This window comes from Melospiza melodia, chromosome 4, assembly GCF_035770615.1.
Source record: "Melospiza melodia melodia isolate bMelMel2 chromosome 4, bMelMel2.pri, whole genome shotgun sequence".
Taxonomy (NCBI): Eukaryota; Metazoa; Chordata; class Aves; order Passeriformes; family Passerellidae; genus Melospiza; species Melospiza melodia.
The window spans coordinates 65,743,865-65,766,780 of NC_086197.1; the positions used below are offsets into that span (position 1 = coordinate 65,743,865).

Here is a 22,916-nt window from a genome sequence, read left to right on the forward strand (position 1 = left end):
ATTTATATATCAATTTTAAGAAGTAAATTCAGCAGTTTACTGTACAAGATATCTATTTTCAATCTACAGTTTGAGTTCTGTCATATGGAGCAATATACACGGAACAATTTTAAACCCTATGTGATAGGCAAAAAGCTCAGACCTATTCTTATGAACTGCCAATAGTTCTGATTATTTTCTGATTCTGTTCGGTGTGCCGAAACTGTGGAAATTCACATACGGGGCATCTTCATCAAATTGATTAAAAATATAATACTAGGGGAAGAAGACATTTTGAGAAAAATGAAATCTCATGGATCTTTCAAGAAGTTTTACTCCCCCCTGTTTCCAGTCTGGCAGAAGGTTCAGCCTGGCACCAGAAATGTGCTGATTTCTGGGAAGTGTCTAAATCTGTCTAATCAACATGCCTGTAGAAAAAAAGTCCTTGGTTTCTCTATTTGCAGTAGAGACAAAGTATCAGCAACTACGTCCCTATCAACCAAATTTCCATCTGCAATCAAATTTTCCAGCTCAGAACTGGAAGAACCAAGCATTTGTACTGTAGAGCAGGAGGAAACATAGTAATACTGCTACATACAGAATTTCAGAATAAAAGAAGCATCTTTCCTTATGAAGCATTACAGGTAACCAGACAATACAAAAAAAGAACAGATCAGACTTGACTGGCTTTCAGTCACACAGGAAGGGATAAATGAAGATATGAATCATCTTCTGTAAGGATGGCTGGTCAGCAAGTATAGGTCTTGCATGCCCTGGGACCAACAATGGGCAAAGGGACTGGATAGGGAGAAGGGACAGAAACTAGAGGCCAGCCCAACAGCCAAGGGAGGAATGCGAGCCAGAAAAGAGAATGAAGAGGCAGAGGGCAGGAAGTGACTTGGGACAGAAGCATGAAGGAGCAGACAGATACAATATAGAAAAGAGCACACAAGCTAGCATGAAGAATTCATAGAAGATCCTGTGTGTCAAGACATGAACCATTATAGGTGGATGAAATCCAGAGAACAGCAGCAGTGGAAAAAGAAGCAAAGAGCAATGCTAGAGAAGTGCTCCCCCACCAGAACCTGGCTGTGAACTGTTTCTCAGCACTTTTCCACTTTCCACAAATAACTTTGGAATCTGATAACAGTGTGTCTTGCCTCCTTTCAATGTTGAGTCCCAAGGGAGGCTTTTAAAGCATTCTATGCTACAAAAATGTAGCATTCTGAAATAATCAAGATGTTAAAGGTCCTGTGCTAATTGGGCACACAAAATGAATGGACACTTCTTGTACATTATGTGCCTTACTGACCCTTTTGTAAAATGGAACTAAAACCTTTTCCTTTTTTCACATGGGTGCTGCAAGTTTCTTATATCCAAGTGCCCTTACTAGATAATAATGTTAAGTGTCACAGAAAAGCCCAGAGAAAAACACTAATAGTCCCATCTTCAGAGAAAAATGTGAATACAACATGTGAAGATCCCATTAAACAACAAGGATGAAACAAAAGTATGAGCATTTGCTGCTTCCCTGAGCATTCTATATTTTGCTTTTATTCTGGAACCTTCTCCCTTATTTTATTATTTGATCATGCAACTAAAATTGCATATGCTGAGGCCAATGGAAGGGCTTACTTATTATTAGCAATTTATATTTTTCAATGTTTGATTTAAAACCTGCAGTTTTCAGTCTGACAATGTGTGTGGCTATCTACAATGCATTTAAAATTATACTACTGTTGTGGTTTAGGAATGATATTCTCCAATTTACTATCCCCAAATAAACCATGCTGCCACTCACTCCCATTTTCCCCTCCAACTGGAAGCACAAAAGGCATAGATCATGTGTTGAGATAAGAACAATTTACTGGAAACAGCAATGAGATACAGCAGGTAACAGCAACAATATTAGTAACAAAAGGTATAACACAAGGAAGCTACACAGAAAGTCCTTCACAATATGACCAGCTCTTCCTCACCACATTTTTCCCCACTGGAAAGAACACCTTTCTCCTCAGAAACAAGAGTCCCTTACTCCTCTCCTAGCAATGAAGTGAGGTGGTAAAGACAAACCTCCAAGTCACAATCTCCCACAGCCACACACCTCCCAGCTACTGCCAAAAAATTAACTTTGTCTGACAGAAACCAAAACAACTACATTATGATGAGATTTAATACATTGTATGAAAAGTACACAAAAACTTTGTTGGAGCCTTTTTCATGTTAAATTATTTCAATTTCAGACTCTGATTTATGGTGATTAAACACAAAGAACTACTTCTTTCAGCATTGTCACCATTGCCTAACTGTAGCTTATTAATTTGGAGTTTTAAGATAAACTGGAGGAAGTGTTCATTCTCATGGACAGGAATTTAAATGTATCAATATACACAGATGTACAGATACAGATGAATAATTTAATATAAAAAATACATATTTTCATAAAAGAAAAATAAATTGCAGTAATTCCTTTCTCTGTCTCTCCTCCTCTCCCCAACACTGCACACATAATTTTATATAAACATATCTCAATGGGAGAAAGACTATATCTGGTTGACAAGCACAACCACCAATCCAAATTTAATCTTCTTCCAAGTGTAGGTATATGAAAACTTTTTTTTTGGCACAGGACTGAAAATGTGTTTTGTTTCCTATACTAAAAGCACAGTTGTCCTTGCATTACTGGTCGGACACAAAATGAATAATGAAACATGATATGATGAAATTGTAAAACTTTAAATCATCTGTAGAACATCATTTGATAATGCAGTCTGCTATGATATGTTAGACCCAGGTTCAGCATTTCCTGTTTCTAATGTAATTGCAAAACTCTGAACAGATATCTAAAAATCCAGCAACACAAAGTGTATTTTGCAAAAAAATTAGTTTCTTGTCTGTACTGGTGACCTTTTCATACTCATTATATATTCACTAACCTTCCATTCTACTTTGCTGCTACTCATATATGAAGAACAACACTAATTCACAATGAAATCGGTTATGACAGCACAGATTTCACTTGCACTATTTTTAGGCAATACTGAACTCATGTTTTCAGATTATTCTGGAGACTGCTCCATGTGTTTTCTCACCTGAAGTAGCCATTGCATCAGATTACTATTTCATTTATTCTGACACATGGATAACAAGCTGAAGGCTAGGTTTTCCAAGCCATTAAAAGTGTATTTATTTGTAACCCATTAACTCACTGTAAACATCTAACTTGTCCATGGATAATTTCAATCCAAACAGCTCCATAACAAATCACAGGCACTCATTCAAGGAGTACTGTGTTTCTTCATGAATCTTTTGAAACTGAACCAATTTCAGAGTGCGAACTTGAAAACAAGAATTGCCACCTTGCTTGGGCCCTCCTGATACGTGCAAGACAAGAATTATGTTTCACTGAAAAACCTAGTGGAAACCAAACACAGTGAAATACTCTGGTTTCCAAGGTAAAACCACCAACAAATTACATACAGAATGAACATTAAGTACTTACAAGGGAGCAACTAGTTAGCTGAACAAAGTCTGTGCTTTAAACATGCACTAGCTTTTACAAGGGAATTGAGGCGAACAGCTCAATTTCATTTCAGCTTCAATTTGACAAGAAATTGTCAATCAACACATGGAGGATTCTGGAGTTTGGCTCTGTTGTCCACTGTAGTGTAATTTCATATACACAAACTGGGTTTGGCAGTTTCAGCCTTCCAGAACCCAGTATTTTCCTGAGTGAGCTCTGTGGAATTCTTCAAGCTAATTTTCAGGCAAAAGAAAAATTAAGCCCATAAGATGTACAGGGACAAAATGGGTAAGCTGCTATCTCATGTTGTAGCTGAAATGTGACTGGAGGGGGGAAGTGGCAATAAGAAACTGGAAACAAGATAGGATGGAAGAAGAAAACATTGAGCATAAAAGTAAGATAGAAGTCCAAACGAGTAAGTCCATTAAGTGAACACTTAAAAGGGAATAGATACCTCAGTGAAAATTTGGTGTCAAGAGACACTGACACAGAAAAATAAAGACAGAATAGGGAGAGTGATTTTTTTTTTTTTTTTTTAGGAAAAATGCAGCTTATGCAGCTTTTTGAATTTAAGACTTAGTAAGGAACTAGCTACTTCTAGTAACAAAAATGCACAACAAATGATGACTTTTGGTGAAGAAAGTATGGCATGCCCCCCCTCAAACGCATGCTACATAGCTGTGTGGTCACTCCTATTCTTCCCTACTTGAAGAACTGAGAGGACAGAAATGCCTATAATCCCCTTTCAAGTTCATTAATATGACTAAAATCCAGATAAGCTTTACATCTGTTTCTCCAGAGTTTCAAACTGGAAGCTTTCCAGTTTGCAAATTGGTGATAAAAAGTTTCATTTTGCTTGCATAGCAGATCCAAATATATTTTTCTTAATACAGCCCAGATGTTGCGATCTCATAATGCAGCAGCTCTGAAAAGCTGTAAGAGAAGCATCATTTTGAGAACCTGCTTGTGCATATTTGGCCAGAGAACTCTTTCACTGGAGATGGAAAAAGCAAGTTTTCGTGAAAATTACACTAACCTTGATAAAACTGGCCTAAACCAACAGATTTAAAAGTATGGAAAATTTAACATTAAAATACCATCCTTGAAAGTTCTATAATGAGAAAATGCCTGGATTTTGCCTTAAAAGCTGTTTTTAGTTTTATGCGTGTTATACTTAAATTTGTACTTTTTGTATATGAATTCAGGTGAAAACATGACATGACAAACTTTGTTATTCCAATTGCATGTAATACTTATTTAAGTAAGCTGTATTTATGGAATACGACTTTTATTTGTACATAAAGTGTTCTGTGGGAGAACAAGAAAAAATTATAAACTGAAACTTGGAGGTTCAAACTGAATGTGAAAAAACCCCTATTTCCACAGCAGGATAATTAAGCAGTTTACCCAAGAAGGTTGCAGAAATTCCATCCTTGGATGCTTTCAAGATTTGCCTGGAGAAAATGCCAAGCAATCTGGTCTAAACTCAAATGTTGACCTTGCTTTGAGCAGGAAACCTGGCTGGAAGACCTCTCAAGATTCCTTCCAAAATGAATGATTATGTGATTCTAAGGCTTCAGAGTCAATCAAAATGTTTCTCCTTTTTCCTCTGCCAGACATCTGCTGATATGATATCAGCCTCCCTCTCAGTGTGCAAAATGAGGAAGAAGTATTGTGACCAAGTAGTATCTTCTCATCCTCATTGTTTAATGGTTTATCATCATCAACTCATGGTAATGAGAAACTAACATGCTAAGACTTCAACCCAGAAAATAAAATAATCAAAGTGCTACGCAATCAATTACTGTGTATTTAGATCTCTGTGTTAAACTGAAAGAGAAAAGAGCAGTTAATCTAATTAGAAATTGAGGGCTTATACTTTAGAAATAAAATGACATTAAAAGGTCAAATAGAATATGTTATCACATATTAATTACATAATTTGTGATTTCTTTTTCCAATACCAAAAAACTTTGTAGAAAAATGACAAGAAAGACAAAACAGGAAACCAGTGAAACTGATGTGAAATGACATCTCTTGTTATATCTATTTCTGACAAATCATAAAAATAACACTGCAAACATGGAAAGATTTCACACATATCTAAACAGCAAGAATCATCTGAAAATTTTTCATACATAAGTGTCAAAATCTTTTCACTCCAGAAGTTCAGAATTGTGATCAGTGCGAGTTCTAAGCTATCTGTTGTGCTTTCCTAATTCTGCCGTGACACAAACCGTGCAGTTCCAAGACAGGCAACATAGGGGACTTAGGAAGGCAAAACTGCCAGTATGTTTGTTAATTTAGAAAAATTTGGGCAGGTCAGCCTAATCTGTTTAGTTTCACATCACGCTAATGTGGTGTTACAAGTATAAAAATCATATTACTACTATTATTAATAGGAAAAGCTTTTGTTATTAATGAAGTGCAACAGAACAGTGGTTTCTTATGACCAAGCTTCACAGAAAGTTGCATTCTCATCATTGTGGTTTCCAGACTGAAATGGTTTTAATAAAATTAGGTACACAATTTTAAAAAAAGGCCCTAAGAGAAAAGACCAGAACTCTTAAATGTAGAATAAATGCTGCTTTAGAAAAGAATAACTTTTCTTTAAAGACTTTCATAGTCTACTGTAAAAGTTGTGGAGGTAATAACAAGCTGTGATATTGACCTGATATTATTCAAGATTAAGTTTTTTCAAGCCAGAGAGAATTGCCTTACCTGGAAATCTAACCTTAGTGAAGCCAATACAAATGCAGTGTGTAGAGGTGTAACATCTATAAGCTAAGATGAATTTCAAAGATCAAGACTTAACAATTTACTTCTTATATAGCTAATTATAGCTAACTGCTGGCCACTTATCTGCCTGGAAGTAAGACTACAAAAAGTGTTTTGTGTTTTAAAAACTGCATAATTATTTGCAAGTAACCATGGGAACCAGCATTAACCAAAATGTCTTTTTTAGTGCAGCTCTCCATTATACATATAAACTTCAGTGCTTCCCCCCTAAAAGCCCTTTCTTTGTTCCTCAAGCTTTGACAGAAAATATTAATTTAGGTCTAAAGAGTGAATTTAACTTTTACTGCAGAATGGAAAATAACAGCACAGACAATAAGAACTGATACTTTCCACAGCTGCCTGTAATCCCCACTGAAACTGGGGTAATTATATGCAGTCCAGAATACAACTGCTTTACATAGTGACTTTTGATATAGGGCTATTACATATTATTCTCACTCCTGTTAAAGACCATCATTGACTCACTTTTATGTATTGAAATTTCAAGAGACTCTGAACATGCCCTACAAAAACAGACTTTTAAAAACATACTCATAAATTAAAAAAAAAAACCAAAAACCGCAATTTTGTCACTTCCAGAATACCACAGGATTACAGAATTTAACTCCTTTGTATGGGGGAAAAATGGTAGATTTTTTGATTCTCATAGTCAGCAGCTAAAACATCACAATGGGAGAAAATTCAAAGTTTCACATATCCATGCTGTTGTTTAAGCTGCACTGTGATCTGGAAAGTCCAAACAGGTATCATTGAAGACATGGAAAATAACTGATCTTTTCTTCCTAAACTATAAACATCTACATCATTCACATAGAGAAATAAGGCTTAAAGAAACCAAGTATTTACTAATTGTCAGCAACTGACAGAATGGTGAACTACAGGGAGTTAATTAGGCAAATGCCTTTTGCTAGGTTACCTCAGATATGCATCTTTTAATTAAACAGCTAAAAAAAAATCTACCTGTGCATCTTCCAGCTCTACTGGAATAAACGGGTGCCATTTTAGCAATTATATTTCAAAGGCATCACACAGTGCTTTGAATTGGATAGGCTCAGTCTCTGGGGAAGGGCCCTCTATTGGGCTTTCCTGAAGTAACACACAGCTGCTAGTTTGAAAAGTAGCATTGCTGTAACCTGGGGGTGAACTGCTTGCTCGTCCTGACAGCAAGGGCTGCTCACTGTACACACAAGAGAAAACGCAGAGTTCCACATCCAGGCATGAAGACAAATCACCTGAGTGGGATAAGAGTGCACAGCTAAACACAAACAGACCACACCAGGGCATCTGACCTCCTGCTCTGTGTGTGATAGCTTTGGCAACTGCCCATCCTACAGTGGTGACTGACAAAAGGAGAGACAGCTACAGAAACAGAAGACCCTGTGCTTCAAGAAAGTTATTTTCAAGATGAAAAGTTTCAAGACTCATAAGCTTAGACTTAGTACTTAGTATTACTTACTTACTAACAGATACTTGGTAGTCATCTGCATATCCAAATATAATAAACAAACACTAAATATAAAGACATAAATAGTAAGATGCACAACATGAAGAAATAGCAAAACGTAGGGGAAAAAATACCAGAACAAGCACAGAGGAAAACCCCCACATACCATAACAGAAAAAAGATCCCTTAGAACTGACTCATCTTTCTTAGCAAGGTTTATCTAGCTAGAAATCATATCCTATCATGCACCAACAATTAACTACAGTAGAAATCTGCTCTATTTTCTACCGAAGGAGAGAAAAAACTTCTCTTCGAAAATTAGAGTTTTGTGATAAGTGAATGGAGTTTTAATGTTTCCCACAAAACTTCTCCCAACCAGACAGAAGTTTTTCCAGTGCCTTCATACTGTGCCAGCAGGTATGTCCTACGTAGGATCTCCCCCTTGCCACAGATCCACTGTTTTAACAGCACAGCATCTGCTGGATACTTCTCCACACATGAGAAGTGTAGCTGAGCATCACTCAAAGCATTTGCCACTTCTGCATGTGATTGTAAATGATTAAGTTTTAGAACTGCTAATGTGAAGAATTCCTTATTTATATGACTTAATAAGGCATTAGGGATACATGACCATGGAAAGTGAGTGAATCAGAGCAGAGGACATGTTAACTTTACAGTTAATAAGTAAACTCTCATGAATTGTGTAAGGACTGCACAGTACAGTATTTTATTGGTGATAAAACAATTAGCAGTATTGATACATGAAACTCCAACCAAAAAAAAAAGCAACTTCAGATTTCTCAAGCAAAGTCATTGCAACCCATTGTTCCAGAGGGGAAAAAACAGCAAATGTCTGTAAATGTCACGCAGCAGAGAAGCGCCACTCCCCCAGCAGCATCAGAAAATGATAAGGCAACCAAGCCATGGATAAGCTCTTATCAAAAAGCCTTAAGAGGGATAAAAGACTGTCCTCACCAAGAAAAAAAGATATTTCTCTAAAATAAATAGAAAGTCAAGTCTTAACCCACAGAAATACATACTCTGTCTTACACAGTCAAGTTGCTTCAGTGTTCTCTCCAGAAAGATACATAGTTGAGAGATGTGCATGTACCATTACTAGTTTCCCTAAAAATCAACTGAATTAAGAGTTGTTTTTTAGCCATGCACAAAATCTATACATCCAAAACACACTTGACATCATTTAGTCTGTGAGCAAGCATCAGTACAAACCACAGACACCTAACTGTGTTTTCAGTTACACCTGGGGCAGTGTTCAACACCACTTCAGACTACAGTAACTGCTGCCTACAGATCAGACAGTATTTGTCACTGCCAAATATTTTTTTTAACCAGGCACAGTCTAGAAGAAAAATGTAAAGCCTTCTGAATGGCTAGTCATATTTTGGATGAAAATGACAGAAGCTCAACAGAAAATATACTAAGGTCAAGGCAATGACAAGAAAACTAACTAGAGGCAATTTTTTATCAGGGTATCTAGAGAGCTTACTAATATTTTGACAAAACCTGTACCTTCATTCTTCTAGCTCTGAGTTATCATTTTTCTGCTTTACCAATATAGCTAACACACCAGTACCAAATAACTTTTTTATTACACCTTTTTTACATCTTTCAGATGTAAATAAATAAATATTCAGCCTTAATGTATTTCTTGACCATATTCTTTTCCTACACATACCTCTTAACTTACCAAAGAACACCACCAGGCTCATCCTTATTTCTTCAGTTTCAGTCTTTTGTTGTTTCTGAGATAAGTCAATATACAAGTCACATCAAATTCTAGGTGACCAAGTAAGTTTAACTCAATCAGAGAAGCAAGAGGCAATAATACATATATTTAGTATCTGAAGTGAATGCAGCTCCTATGGAGATTCCTTTTAAATCTAAATAACTGTGAACTTTCATCCTTCCTCTTTTGTATTATCACTGCAAGTAGCTAATCCATTCTTTCTTACCCAGTCAGCCTACTGTATTTTCTAACTATTTCTACATGCGACCTAAAAAATATTCTGATCACTTGAAAATAAATGAGCAAATCCTTTTTACTGGCACCACACCAAGTCCAAATATGATAACTGAACTGAAAAAGTCAGCAACGTGACAGCTGATGAATGCTTCTACTTAGAAACATTCTGACTGCTCCTGTTCTCTAATTTTGGTTTTTTTGCTTGGATCAGTTGAGTGTTTGATTGTTTGTGACTTAAACCCAGGGTTCTCCTTCTCCTGCTTGTTCCCACAAGTGCTAACTATGTACTTCAGTTACTTTAGCAATACTTACATATAAAAATTATTTCCTTAAAATCATTTATAAATCCCCAGTTTTATACAGCAGGTTGTACCATAGTATAAAATCAACGGATGCAGCTCCACCTGTTCTAAATAGATGAGTTCCAAGATGTTACATGAATTCCCCAACTACCCTGTCATAACTTCCGGCTAAAGAACTTGTGACACCATATATATGGTACTTCTAGGCTAAAAAACTAACGAAGCAATATTTTGGTAAGCAGAATATACATCTAGTAACAAGCAAAGCTAAACAGTCACATATGGCTGATGATGATTCATCTCCTGAAAGCCACACATTAACTGGGCAACACAGTGGTGTCAAGGGTCATGGAAATGCCTTTACTCACACCTCAATCAACATTTTAGAGAACCCTGAGAGAAGACTTCAATGCGTTTTCAGAGCCATGATGTTTTTAAGTAGCAACAATTCACAGGTTGTCATACTGTTGCCATCTCATTTCAGGGGTTCCATACCATTGTCTCTTTATCGTGAAAGTTTCCTACCTTCTTGGTGTTTCTCATGGGCATCTCCTCAGAGCACTGACTCCTTCTTCTTCACAAAGCAGCCAACTGACTCCAGTTGCCTTCTCAACCAGCCACCCCACTCTTTTACAGCACTCTTCTTCTGATTGCTTACAGCTGTGGCCTATAAAAGTCAGGCCTGGTGCTAATCTTTGATAATTAACTCAGTTGCAACTCCTTAGGGGTAAGATTAATTTCTACACTATTGTTATTTTCTTATATTCTATCCCACTACATCATACAGTTCTAGTGTTACCTGCTTCCCTTCTACTGTGCAATTCGTAATAGTCTATAATGCATAAACTGCCTCTTTATCTTTTATTTCCAATGGATTGACTCACAAAAATAGTTTATTGGTAAATAGATTGCTCAACAGTTTATTGAATCCTGTACACAATTTTAAACTCTCCTCTTAATGTTACACAGAAGTGGATGTGCTGTTTCTGAAAAACAATACCTTGCTTAATTATCCATACTTATTTTCAGGTTGTATCTGTAGCATTCAGCTGGTTGATAGTTGCACTTAAATGATGTTGTTCCTGGGAAGTTAACGCTGAAGAGATGCTGTAAACCTGATATAATATATGGCAACAAATAAAAGGACAATTAGGATTAATAAAACAGAGCTTTATTTTCTCTCTAGAAACAAAGTGACGATTCAAATAACCCCTCAAGGTTTCATAATCGTATCATATCTCCTTTTTTATATACCAAGTATCAGAGATTTCTCTTCACAAGCCTAATACCGTACTTTTTTAATAATACACATTTTTTCATTTAAGATTAAAAAAATTCAGTTTCACTCTAGAAAATAATCATCTGTTCCTCTGTCAGAGTTTCTGGGTTGATTTCTTTCAATCTAGCTTTGGAATTCTATCTGAGAGAAAGCAATTTGACAACTGAGGACATAATGTTCCAGCAAAGCAGAGGAAAAAAGCTAGAGACAGAGCAAAGCAAGACAGCACGCACATGTGCGTCCAAGAAGAAAGGTCACACTAACATGAATTTCTTTTACATCTTTCAGATGTAAATAAATAAATGTTCTGAGTGAAATATCTGATCAGCAGAAATCAGAAGCTCTTCAAACAAATCAGACATTGCATGCTATAGGCAGATAATTTGAAGAAAGTAGTATATGCTAAGGGCTTAACAATCAAAAAAAAAGGCACAAAGATAATTTATTCATGTACCATTTTAAGCAAATTTACTGTGTTCTATCTGAAGTAATGTAACATTATAGTCCCATACCCATGGCAGGTAGAAAAGGAAGAAGTAGGAACAAAGCGACAGTTTGCTGACTGGGATAAAGAGATGCCCAAATTGCTCTGAGCCTATGTTAAAGAAACAAATGTTTGCAGAGGGAAGAAGTACAAACCTCAGGTTCATTCACTGCTCTGTAATACAACATTAAGATATCTGGTCAGGGGGAGGAAGGAATGTACACACAAAAACCACTGCTTTTTGTCTAGACACATTTCTGATCACATAAATGGGCCCCATCTCAGCTTGAGCCCCTCTTTGCAAACTCAGACACAACCTAGTTACAGTACTCCTACAGATATAAGTTGTGTTTTATCCCTATTGTTATCTTTTTGAAATCCCTATTATGAAGAAGATCAAGAACTATGGGAACTACAAGAAAACAAATTAGGTGACACAGTTATGAGGGGTCTTTTTCAGAAGAGTATCATCAAAGTACTCTAGAAGGGAAGATAAGATTCAATAAGCAAATCCAGGGGAGGGCCACAAAGATTCTTCATTGTGAGGGTGGTGAGGCACTAGAAAAAATTGCCCAGAGAGGCTGTGGATGCCCCATCCCTGCATGTGTTCAAGGTCAGGCTGGATGGGGCTTTAGAGCAACCTGATCTCAGGGAAGGTGTCTCTGTCAATGACAGAGAGATTGAAACTAGATCAAGGTCACTTGCAATCCAAAAAATTCTATGATAATATGACTTAGGTAGAGTTACCAATAAGAAAATAGTAAAGGGAGAAAAATGGGAATATGAACAAAGGAAGAAAGGAGAATCAGAACAAGAAACAATATAGGGCTATATGCTATAGCAGTAAGTAGTATATTAGTATAATTCTACCAGACCTTTCCTTTACCTAGCCCCATCTCATTATTCAGGCTTGAAATGGCTGCTGTTTTTTCCCAGGAGAATGAATAAGGGAGGTAAAGAGGGCTTTTCTTGGTAAAATGGGCAGCCAAAAAATCTGTTTGATATTTGTAGTTGTTCATAGTCTTACACAGGTATCTGCACGATTAGGAACCACTAAGCAAGACAATGGGTTTTTTTGAGGCAGTTACTTAACAGCAAATATAATCTCAATTTCTTTTAAAATGCATCAAAAATATTTAGGTACTAATGAACACATTTCTCAAACACAGTGGCACCTTCTAAGAAGCTTGAACTGCTGGACAAATCAATATTCAGAACAATCTCAGAGTTTGAAAGAGTAAGATAAGTAACAGCAGTACACAGTTCTGTAGTTCTTCAAGGTCTTTGCAATACTGAGATGGTATGAGCTTATTCTTTTCACACCAGTAACAATACTATCAGTTTCACCACTGGAGTGAATTCCACTCCCCTGGAAAGTTACTGTGTGCCACCATACCAGTTTTGAAAAGGAAAGCTACTCAGGAGGACTTAAGCAAATAATTTATGTCCACTAACAAATCTTGAAAATTTCAGTCCCAAAGAAACTGATTCTATTCTCCTTAAGAAATGTCTAGGAACAAAATTATAATGTTTAGATGTAACACCCATTTTAAAACCTACCTATATTTGGCATATTTGGCAATATTTGGCCTATTTGCCCAAGAGTCTAACTATCCAAAAGGAATCCCTGTTACCTACAGGAAAAACAATTAACAGTTTAATACCTAGTGGTTTATTAACCAATTGCTTAATGCAGTTTGAAGTCTTAAATATTATTATCTAAATAAAATTAGATCTTTAAGCGAACTCTGTCCCTGTTAATAATTTCATTTAAACTAAAGATTCAACTGCTAAGACAGAACTCTAAGAGCAAATACCATCAAAAATAGTTAAGGTTGCATGGTCTAAATGACATCGTATTCCATTTTTCTCATCCTTCTTCCTAAAACCAATGTTCTTACTTGGCATCATAACTTATAAGGATGAGTGAAATAGGCTTATGGTAAAAGAGCAGCCTGGGCACTATTTCTGTTAGAAATGAAAAGGTATTGGGAGACCTATTACGTGAAAGATCAAAGTGTACCTCTGTTCAGTACTAGCAGAGACCTCCAGGCTATCATGCATTTTACACAGGATCACCAGACTTCGCAATAAACGTTTGGGAGTTATCTTCTGAAGCTTCAGCCCCTGGACCCTTGCAACTGAATACAAATCTCATCTTTCAATAAAAAATACACTTATAAACCTTGAGATTTTGGAGGGACTAAAGCAGTCATAGAAATTGAGCAATAACAAGAAAAACTCCCAAGTATGTGGCATATGGAAAAACAGAATCTCAGCATTTTTAATCACTTGACTAAAGCTTTGTAAATGGTGAGACTGGTAAGATGGCCGAATGTTATGTGCTTTACGAACAGCATGTTCAAAAACTTGTGCCCTCAGCTCAAAGTACTGTTTCATTTATTAGCACAGCTACAAGAGTCACTAGTATGAAAGACATCAATCAATATTGCCCTCAGAGCTGTCGTGCAGAGGGTCCTCTCACAGCAAAACCATTCTTTGCCTCTTTAGCTTGCAGAGCAAAACTGAAAGTGCAGCAGCAGACACACTGCTGATATTCCAGATTGATGTTCCAGAGCACTTCAAATCACTCCTAATTTCTAGTTGTTCTAATGGATATCCCCCCACCCAAAAATCCTAATCCTAGGAATAATGCCTTTCCAAATATATTAAATGTTGAATTCAGTGTTCTCAAAGTTGTTTACTGTAAGAAAAATTCTACTGTGCCTATTTCATGTACTTCAGATATTAATATAAACACAGAAGACTGACGTCAGAAAATATATTTTTATGTGCTAATGGTTTTGCAAAACATTTTCGTTTACATGGAAAAGTAACTGAATTTCCTATTTTCCTCCCATTTCCACAGTTAAGTGTTGTCAACATAGTTGTAAGTAAGAGATATAATTGTAAACAAGTCTAAGATGCATCTTTTCCCATTTCTGAATAAACTCTTGAATGAGTTTCGTTTACATAAGGAAAGCAGTCAAAATGAGATGCTTATGACAGCTAGGTCTCTTCAAAGTAAGATTTATAGTATGAAATTTTAAAGAAAAAAAAATCATATTTAAAGAAAAAAGTCATACTTGGAGATGATCCAAAACTGTCCCTTAGTGATCACCAACTCCATCCAGGGGAGTCCTCTTAACCTGTATGTTTCATAATCACTTGTACCAGATGAGGTATTTCTTGAGTTAAGCTTCATGCACCATAAATACAAACCAGAAAAGTTTACAATAAAGTCTATCCTCTTATTTCCTAATCAAAGCATAAGTCACGACAAGAGCAGTGACAGAACAGACTGTCTCCAAGACTCATTGGAAATTTGGGTTGGAAGTGACCTACCATGAATTCCTTCGGTGTCCGAAGCTAACCTGGTAGTCTTTAAAAGTGCATTGCGCAACGAGATTAAGAGTTAGAAACAAAAAGGAAATACTGATTAAAGCTTGCTCTCACAAAAAAAGGAAAAAAAAAAAAAAAAGGAACACCAATTTACCCCCAAAAAGTATGCAACACTGCAGATGTCTACTAATTTTGTTTGATTGTATTTAGAGATGGGACCATAATAGCAGTTACCAACGTCAGCAAAGCTGCATTATGATGACACAGTATAATTCTTCTTATTGAGAGATTTTAATCACAAATATTTCACAGTAACTAAAAGTAAAAAAAAAAAAAACCCTAAACAAATTATCAATATCCCCATCCAAAAATAGGCAGAGCCATAATAAAAACTGCAGTAGCAAAGAAAACGTGACATTAAAATTTCTTTTATGTGTGGATCATAGAAGCAATTCATTATAGTAGCTTCTTGGAAGTTGCCTCAGTAATTGTGTAGAACTGCTGCAATGTTTACACATTGTATGACTTAACGCCAAAAACCAACTCTTTTTTAAAATGGAAATGACATTTCTCTGAAAGAGTCTGATTTAAAATCATAGCCAAGTTGATATTCAATGTGATGTTCAAAAATAGCCAAGTACAGGAACAGAGAATGCAACAGAGGAGAATGAGGATGTTAACCCTACCGACTGAAGCTGGCTTATGAAATTCCAACAAGAAAATTACACTAATTAATATTTTGCTTTTGAAACCTAATGTGCAAAGATGGTTAAAATCTACTGCCACAGCAGCAACCCAAGCATTTGGCTCCTACACTTAAAAAAGATACTGACTTCTTTTAATGTTTTTTGGTGGATGAAAAAGCAGCTGGTAAATACAGTAGTACTTCGGAATAAATATATATACACAGTAACATTGAAAAATGGAAAATATAACACAGATTTCCAGTTCACAATTTCCAAGTAATAGACAAAATATCAGGCAATATTCATTGAAGCCATTAAATGGCTCAAATGGTTAAATTCCTAGCTGAGAAAAAGATGATTACATGACTTCTGGGGAACTTGGAAAACACATCATTTGAAAATGTGTCTAGAAAGGTATGTGTTTACCAATTAAAGAAAAAGTTTAGAAGCTGCAGAAGATAAATTAAATGGTAGGGACTAATCAATCACAGCGCTAAAATGATAGATGACAACTAAACTGAAGCCCCAGGGAACTACAACTACTGAGCCATTTTGCAAAATTAGGCTGCATAACTAGCATACCTCAAAGCAGTACCGAATCTAAATCCATGTCAGAGATGTCACATTAAAAAACACAAAGCGGTGTCTGTAATACAGGAATGATAAAAAGAAAAGAAAAATAAAGTTCTGCAGCACAGAACATTGTAAGCATATAAGCCATAGAGACTAGACTTCTCTGAATAGCCTTGACATGATAACCAAAAAAGAAGCAATATAAACAACCTTTACATTATGCAAATGCTACTACATAATTGACCAGAAGTTCACACTTTCACTATCTGAGGAAAAAAAAAATGAGTGAAACTAATTTAGGGGAAGACCTCATTAAAGACTTAAGGTAATGGAAACACTCCAATGAACAATTTTATCCAAGCCTGCAGTATATGCACATGAATTTTAATTTGTAATGACGAAACCTGTGACAAAATGGCAAAGAACAAGGAATGAGGGCACTTCATGCTGCTTCTAGATTACTACACTGCATCAAAAATTGAAATAATAACGTAAGGGAAGGTTATTGTGATTACTACAGAATATTCAGGAATCACAGGCTCATTTCTTTTTGAATACTCATAAATTCAACTTTTACAACTTTTCCAAAACCAAAAACACCATCATTTAGCTCCTTTATCTCTGGTACATTACATACCTCTATATATAATATTGTAAATGATAAAATATAAAACACAGTAGCTTTTGAAATAGATATTAGGACAAACAAGGGTAATGTTGCATGCTCATGAGCTAATGGTAAGTCTAACATAAATTTAGTTTTTCTACACATAATGGAGTCGAACTGCCCATACAATAACTTTCGGCAGGCCAAGCCTCCTCTCATCTGCTCACAGCAGAGTCTAGATTCTGGCCATCCCTCCCCTGTACCAGCACTGTGCTTGTGCAATTTCCTAATTTATGTCACATTACCTGAACTTGCTTTATCAAACAAGAGTAACAAAAAACCTGTTATTAACCAGCCATCAATTATTTGCCACTTCTTTGGTACACCAAAGTTTGTGGCAGATGAAATCTGATTGCTGCTGACCATGTGAGGACAATGGACACCTTTTTTTTCAACACATGTTGCAAGGATTTTTTTCCTGTTCCTCAAAAGGTATCTGCAATCTTTTGCAATATCAAATACAAATGACAAAGGCCCTTGCACTTAAAATAAAGTTGGGAACACGTAAAACCCACAAAATATACTATACATTATTGACTTTTATGTTATCCTTTTTAAAATAAGAACAATATTGATTTTAATTTTATTTTCTCTATATGTGGGGAATTCAATCTTTTTTTGCCTCTAAGCACCAGATACTTTAAATTTTAGACTTTAATTAAAGTTGAAGGAAAAAAGGTATTCTGAAACAACTCCACAAATTCAATTTATCAAACCTAGTGTCAGAAGAATGACTGGTTCCTTCGTGTAAGAATAGCACATGTTCTCAAGGGTGTTGTTAGAAGGCCCAAAGGTACCATACATGAAGTTCCCTCTCTGGGAGAATGCACAGCCTGATCAAGCTGGTTACATTGTTCTCACTGATGATGGATGAGAGGTAAGAGTAATTTTATTTGTTTTATTATTCTAATTTCCCATGTATATTCCAAAGAGAGCGTTAAATAAATTTCACATCACAAATGTTAAATAACCACTGCAGAGTTTCATTTTTGTAATTATATATTCATTATATGTTAGATAATTTGTAGTTTATAATCATAATACCACGATTGATAAAATTAACCATGGATAATATGAAAAGGTCCTGTCAACCTATTCTGCCAGCAGAAGAGAGAGAATTTGTATGTGAAGGAGTACAAATAATAGTTGACTAAATTTTTCTCACTATACACAAATAAATCCACATTATTTTGAAAGAGCTGCCTGTGAGTTCTGGCCACTTGACACAGAAACACAACTGGGGAGAAGATCTTCAGAGTCTGCAGTAGTGAAATTTATTTTCTACAAGAAGGTCTGTAATAATTTGTAGATTTTTGTAAATATAGATCAGTTGAATTATACAAATTGCCTGGAATTGCTAGCATTTATTCATGTAACTACCAGTCACCTGCTGCCAAAACTTCAGATCCAGAGGGCGTAAAGCATAATTGATTAGGCTGAAGGTATCCCATGCATTAAATAACAACTTCCAAAGTTCCACTGTGTCTTTCCACACGTCAAATAAAATTGCAAGACCTCACCTACATTACACTACATTGTAACCCTTTGTGAATTCCTTAGACATAGGCATACGGCGTTATTCTGTGGATTATGACCCAAAACCAGCAATAACACTCTTGGTCTGCAGAATGTCTATCTCATACTAGAAATAGCAAGCTTAAAATTTGCCCAAGATCAGAAACATTCTGCAATGCAGCTCTGCCAAGAGTAAGAGGAGATGGCCCTATGTGGGAGATGAGAGCAGAAAATGTGAAGCTCGAGCAGACTAACTACATGGCCAAAAATGGAAAGATAAAGGGTAAAAAGAGGCGTGATAGCAAGTAGGGAATATAAACCACAGGAGCCACAAGGGAAAGAAGAGAAAACACAAGGAAAATATGACTGATAGAAGAAAAAATGAAAAAAAAAAATCAAAGGAATAGATAAATAGGAGTTTCGAGAAGTTTTCTAGAATTTTCTGGTACATGAAATTCTATGTATCATTTGCTATATATTTAGAAGATGCCCACAGGTAATATAGTTTAGTACAGTGTACAAATAACCACACAGGTTCACAAACAAGCATTGTGTTTCCTTGGATTTGTGAAATGCCACACATTTCCTTTCATGTTAAAGCCCATCATCAAACTTGTCAGCCCAGAGATAGAATAGGTATTTTTTTGCTATTGAGATTTACACACACTTTTTTTCCAATCAAGAATATTATTTTTATTATTTCTCAAGAACTATTGAAGATTTATTTCTATTCAGAACTACCCTGTCCCATACACCAGTTTGGCTAAATAAATAGGGACTTAATATACAACATTCCTTATCTTGTACTGCCAAATGTATATTCTAAAAGCAGAATGGTGCTAAAGAACACATTCTCTGCACATTACCTACCGTCCACAATTATCTACCTTAAAAAAGGCAGGTTCTATTGGCACCTAGCACAGAGGAACTGTTTTGTTGGAACTGTTAACAGGAATGTGTTAACACAAGTCCACCTGTTCTGGTTCTCAGAAGATATCACCACCTGTTAATACCCAGAAATGTGGTACACCCATATAATCAGCTACAGTTCCCGGGGCACACTACTTTGGATTGGCAGTGACAGCAGTGTCTGTGCTCATGACTGGTACTTCACCAGCAACCTAAGATATTTTTCTAGGGACAATGTCAATAATATCACCTACAAGACAAACATGGCCCATTTTCTTGTCTCAGTAAGCAATCTTAATTTCTCGGTGTTTGACAATGCTGCAGTTGTCAGAGGCCAGTGCAGCCATGCACTGAGACTGGTTGCAGTGTGCAGTGAACAGCACAGCCATGACCAGGGCTGTTCAGAACAATGAACCAGTGTTATGTGGTTAATACAAACCCATAAAAGTCTTTTGCTCCTACACCAACTCAGCGGGATCTGACTACAGCAGTGAATCTCTTTTTCTGCAAAATTTCACGTGAGAGCAAATGTTGGTGTAATATTGTTTTCAGTTTGCTACTGTTCAATTTCTATTGAAATGTATTTTTACTGAGAAGAAAAACAATATTCTCAGTATGAGCACAATGAAGGCACTTTTTGTGGATTACCTGGGCCTCTTACCTGAGATGATTACACAATTCGTAAAAGTCTACCCCTGTGAAATGAAACTAAGTTGGATACAGGGCAGAGATGTTCCCTGCACCAATTTCTTCCACTTGTTGGAAGAACTGCAAATGTGAAAGAATAAAAAAAAATTAAAAGGAAGTGCAAGTCATGTTTAGCTTTGGAGTATATAAGTTGGTCACTTACTGTTCACAATAGAGAACGTGTGCTTAACTCTCTTCTCTTTGTTTATTCAGGACTCCACGCTCCTGAAAGAAAAAAAAAATACTTGTGTTTATCATCCATTTAAAATTAACTATCTAGTTTCATTTGTGCTACCGAAGTTTGCCATTTTTAAACTTAGTTTTGGCTTACCCTAATATTTAAAACCCTGGGCTTTTGTGAAAGCACCCAGCAGAGAAAATTTGTATCATCCCTTTTCCTTAAAAACCAGTTTTTCAGTCTTAGATACTACAATAGCAGCAGAGATGAGAAATCTACAGGTTCAGGGAACAAATCTCTCTTGAAACCTCAGACTAAATGCCAGGCATCCTAATTTTATCTGGGCACCTGCAGGCCTCCCCCCTCAGTTCCAGGAAGGTGACAGGCTTTCACATTTCTGAGGTTGTCAATCCTCTCATCAAAATCAAATTCTCATGGTGTATTAGATCTCAGCAGCATTACCCCATTAGACTGAGGAGCCAAGGAAGAAAGAACATAAGCCTGCAATGACAGCCACAGCCTCTCTCACCACTTTTGGAGGAGAGTGGAACATGCTGCAGAGGGGTCTTTGATGCCTCACTCCTGCTGTTTCACACAGGAAATTTGTACGGTAAGAACTGAACACAGCACACCAGCTGCTTTAGCCTTTCTTGGCCAGGTTACAAGCATCACAACAGAGGTGAGTTTTAAGGCAGGATTTGAAGGAACACAGCATACTGCCTTTGCAGATTTTACTATTAACAATCTTCATTAATAAAGGCTGCTTGAGAGAAGGGAGAAAATTGGAACTGCTGGGCAATAAGGATTACAATAAGGGCAACATTGGTGTGAAAGGGCAAGCACAATCAAGCTGTGAAGGCATTAATTGTGAAGATGACCAATTTGGATGCAATTAAAATATTGAGCCAAATACATAGTTACCAAGATAGACAGACATATTTTTAATTTTACATCAACTAGAAAATGAAAATGTTGTTATCTGAAACTGTCAGACTACAGTACACCAACACTTATGCTGGCCTTTAAAAAGGCAAATCATGATTCCATCTACCATCTCACTCCAATCAGCAAACCATCTTTCATGACTCAAATCATACAGGACTCAAACTATAACTAATTATAAAATCTAATTTCCCTTTATTTCTGTATCTTTCTGTCAATATTTATGACATACCAGAAATCACTCATCTCATATGAGTCTACTGAAGAAACCTGCTAAGCAACAATTAAGAAATGTTTGGAGCTGAGGGCTATATAATACATTAGTCAGAAGCATTCTATTATTTTGACGTTATTAAGTTTTAAACTTTTTTGAACCATAGGGATCAACTCTTCTATCTAACAGCCCATTTTCTTATGTCCTAGACATCAGTGAGGAGCTGAACACTTAAAATGATGCAAGGTTAGCTGGACACTGATGTGAAATCTTATTCTTAAGGGTTTAGAATAGTTCAGATGCTGGTGTAAAACACAGCTAATTTGATTCCCACAGTTTGTGACTCATATCAAATATCAACTCATGTCAATAGCCTTAGCAAGACTTACCTTGCTTGGTGCTCTGTATTACCTGTATAAAACGTTCTGGTACAGACCACGACAGACCTAATCTGAACTACTGTACTCAAACATCTCTGAATGGGTTCAACCAAAACTTTCCCTCTTGCTGTCAAGTCAAGTTTTCCCAGAGGGATTTGAAATTCAGAAGCACTCAGAAGGAGGGTTCAATAAAAGAGCCTCTAATCTCCACCTTCTCCTGGGGCTCAGAGCCAGTGTTTTGGTTCAGGGCCCTGTGTATACCTTGCATTTGAGCAGAGGTAGCTGCAAGTGCCTCAGAGAAATTAACACCCAGAGTCACACCTGCTCTGTGGTGCACCGTCTCAATCTTTCCCTGTTTCTCTAAGCTGTCTGTGTCAAGCTGTGCCATATTATTACTGAGCCTTTCAGGAGGTTCACTGCTTCCTTCTGTGGCAATGACAGCATAGAAAGGAAAGACAAATGTTTACTATACTACTAATTGTAAATAACTGAATAAAAATACAGGTTATGCACCACGGAAGCAGATTTACGTGAGCCTATGAATAAGTGTGGTGCTGCATTAAGTGCAAACAGAGACAGCCTGCTTGCTTCTTTGAAGCTCACAGTCTGAGTTTCCAAAAGATATGAAAAATATAATAGACATCTGGAATAAGTAAAAACCAATCAATAAAATTCAACAGTTGTCCAGGAAACTAAATACCATCATCCTTTACAAGGATTTGCAGAGTGAAAATATAAGGAGATAAATAAACTGGAAATATTTGCATTTCTAGAGGAAGATGAACACAGTACAAAAGAAATTCAGCTGTGTTTCTATCACTTACTATTAAACACAGGCAATTTTTTTATTAGATGTGTTCAAAGATTAATTCGTTCACCCTTGGTTATGGACTCCTGTGGGTCTTCAGTGCAGGAGATCCCCTGCAGTGACAACTATATTTTCAGAGCTACAAATAGCATCTGTCAGTGCCAGTAACTTCCAAGGCTCCATTTTCATTTCAATATTTGCAAGAGAAGACGTTTCCTAAT

The 22,916-nt window shown here is 36.4% G+C and overlaps 1 protein-coding gene across 4 annotated transcripts in view; it reads right to left on the reverse strand.

Moving 5' to 3' along the window:
* The window catches only part of SYT1 (synaptotagmin 1), a 333,529-nt gene that overhangs the window by 193,903 nt on the left and 116,710 nt on the right, over window positions 1-22,916 (reverse strand). For 3 of the 4 annotated variants that reach the window (XM_063154985.1, XM_063154982.1, XM_063154983.1), the window contains one exon: window positions 20,337-20,398. The gene's annotated coding sequence lies outside the window, so the exon portion shown is untranslated. Of the gene's footprint in view, window positions 1-16,404; window positions 16,469-20,336; window positions 20,399-22,916 lie in introns of all 4 variants that reach the window. The other variant, XM_063154984.1, reaches the window with a different exon arrangement.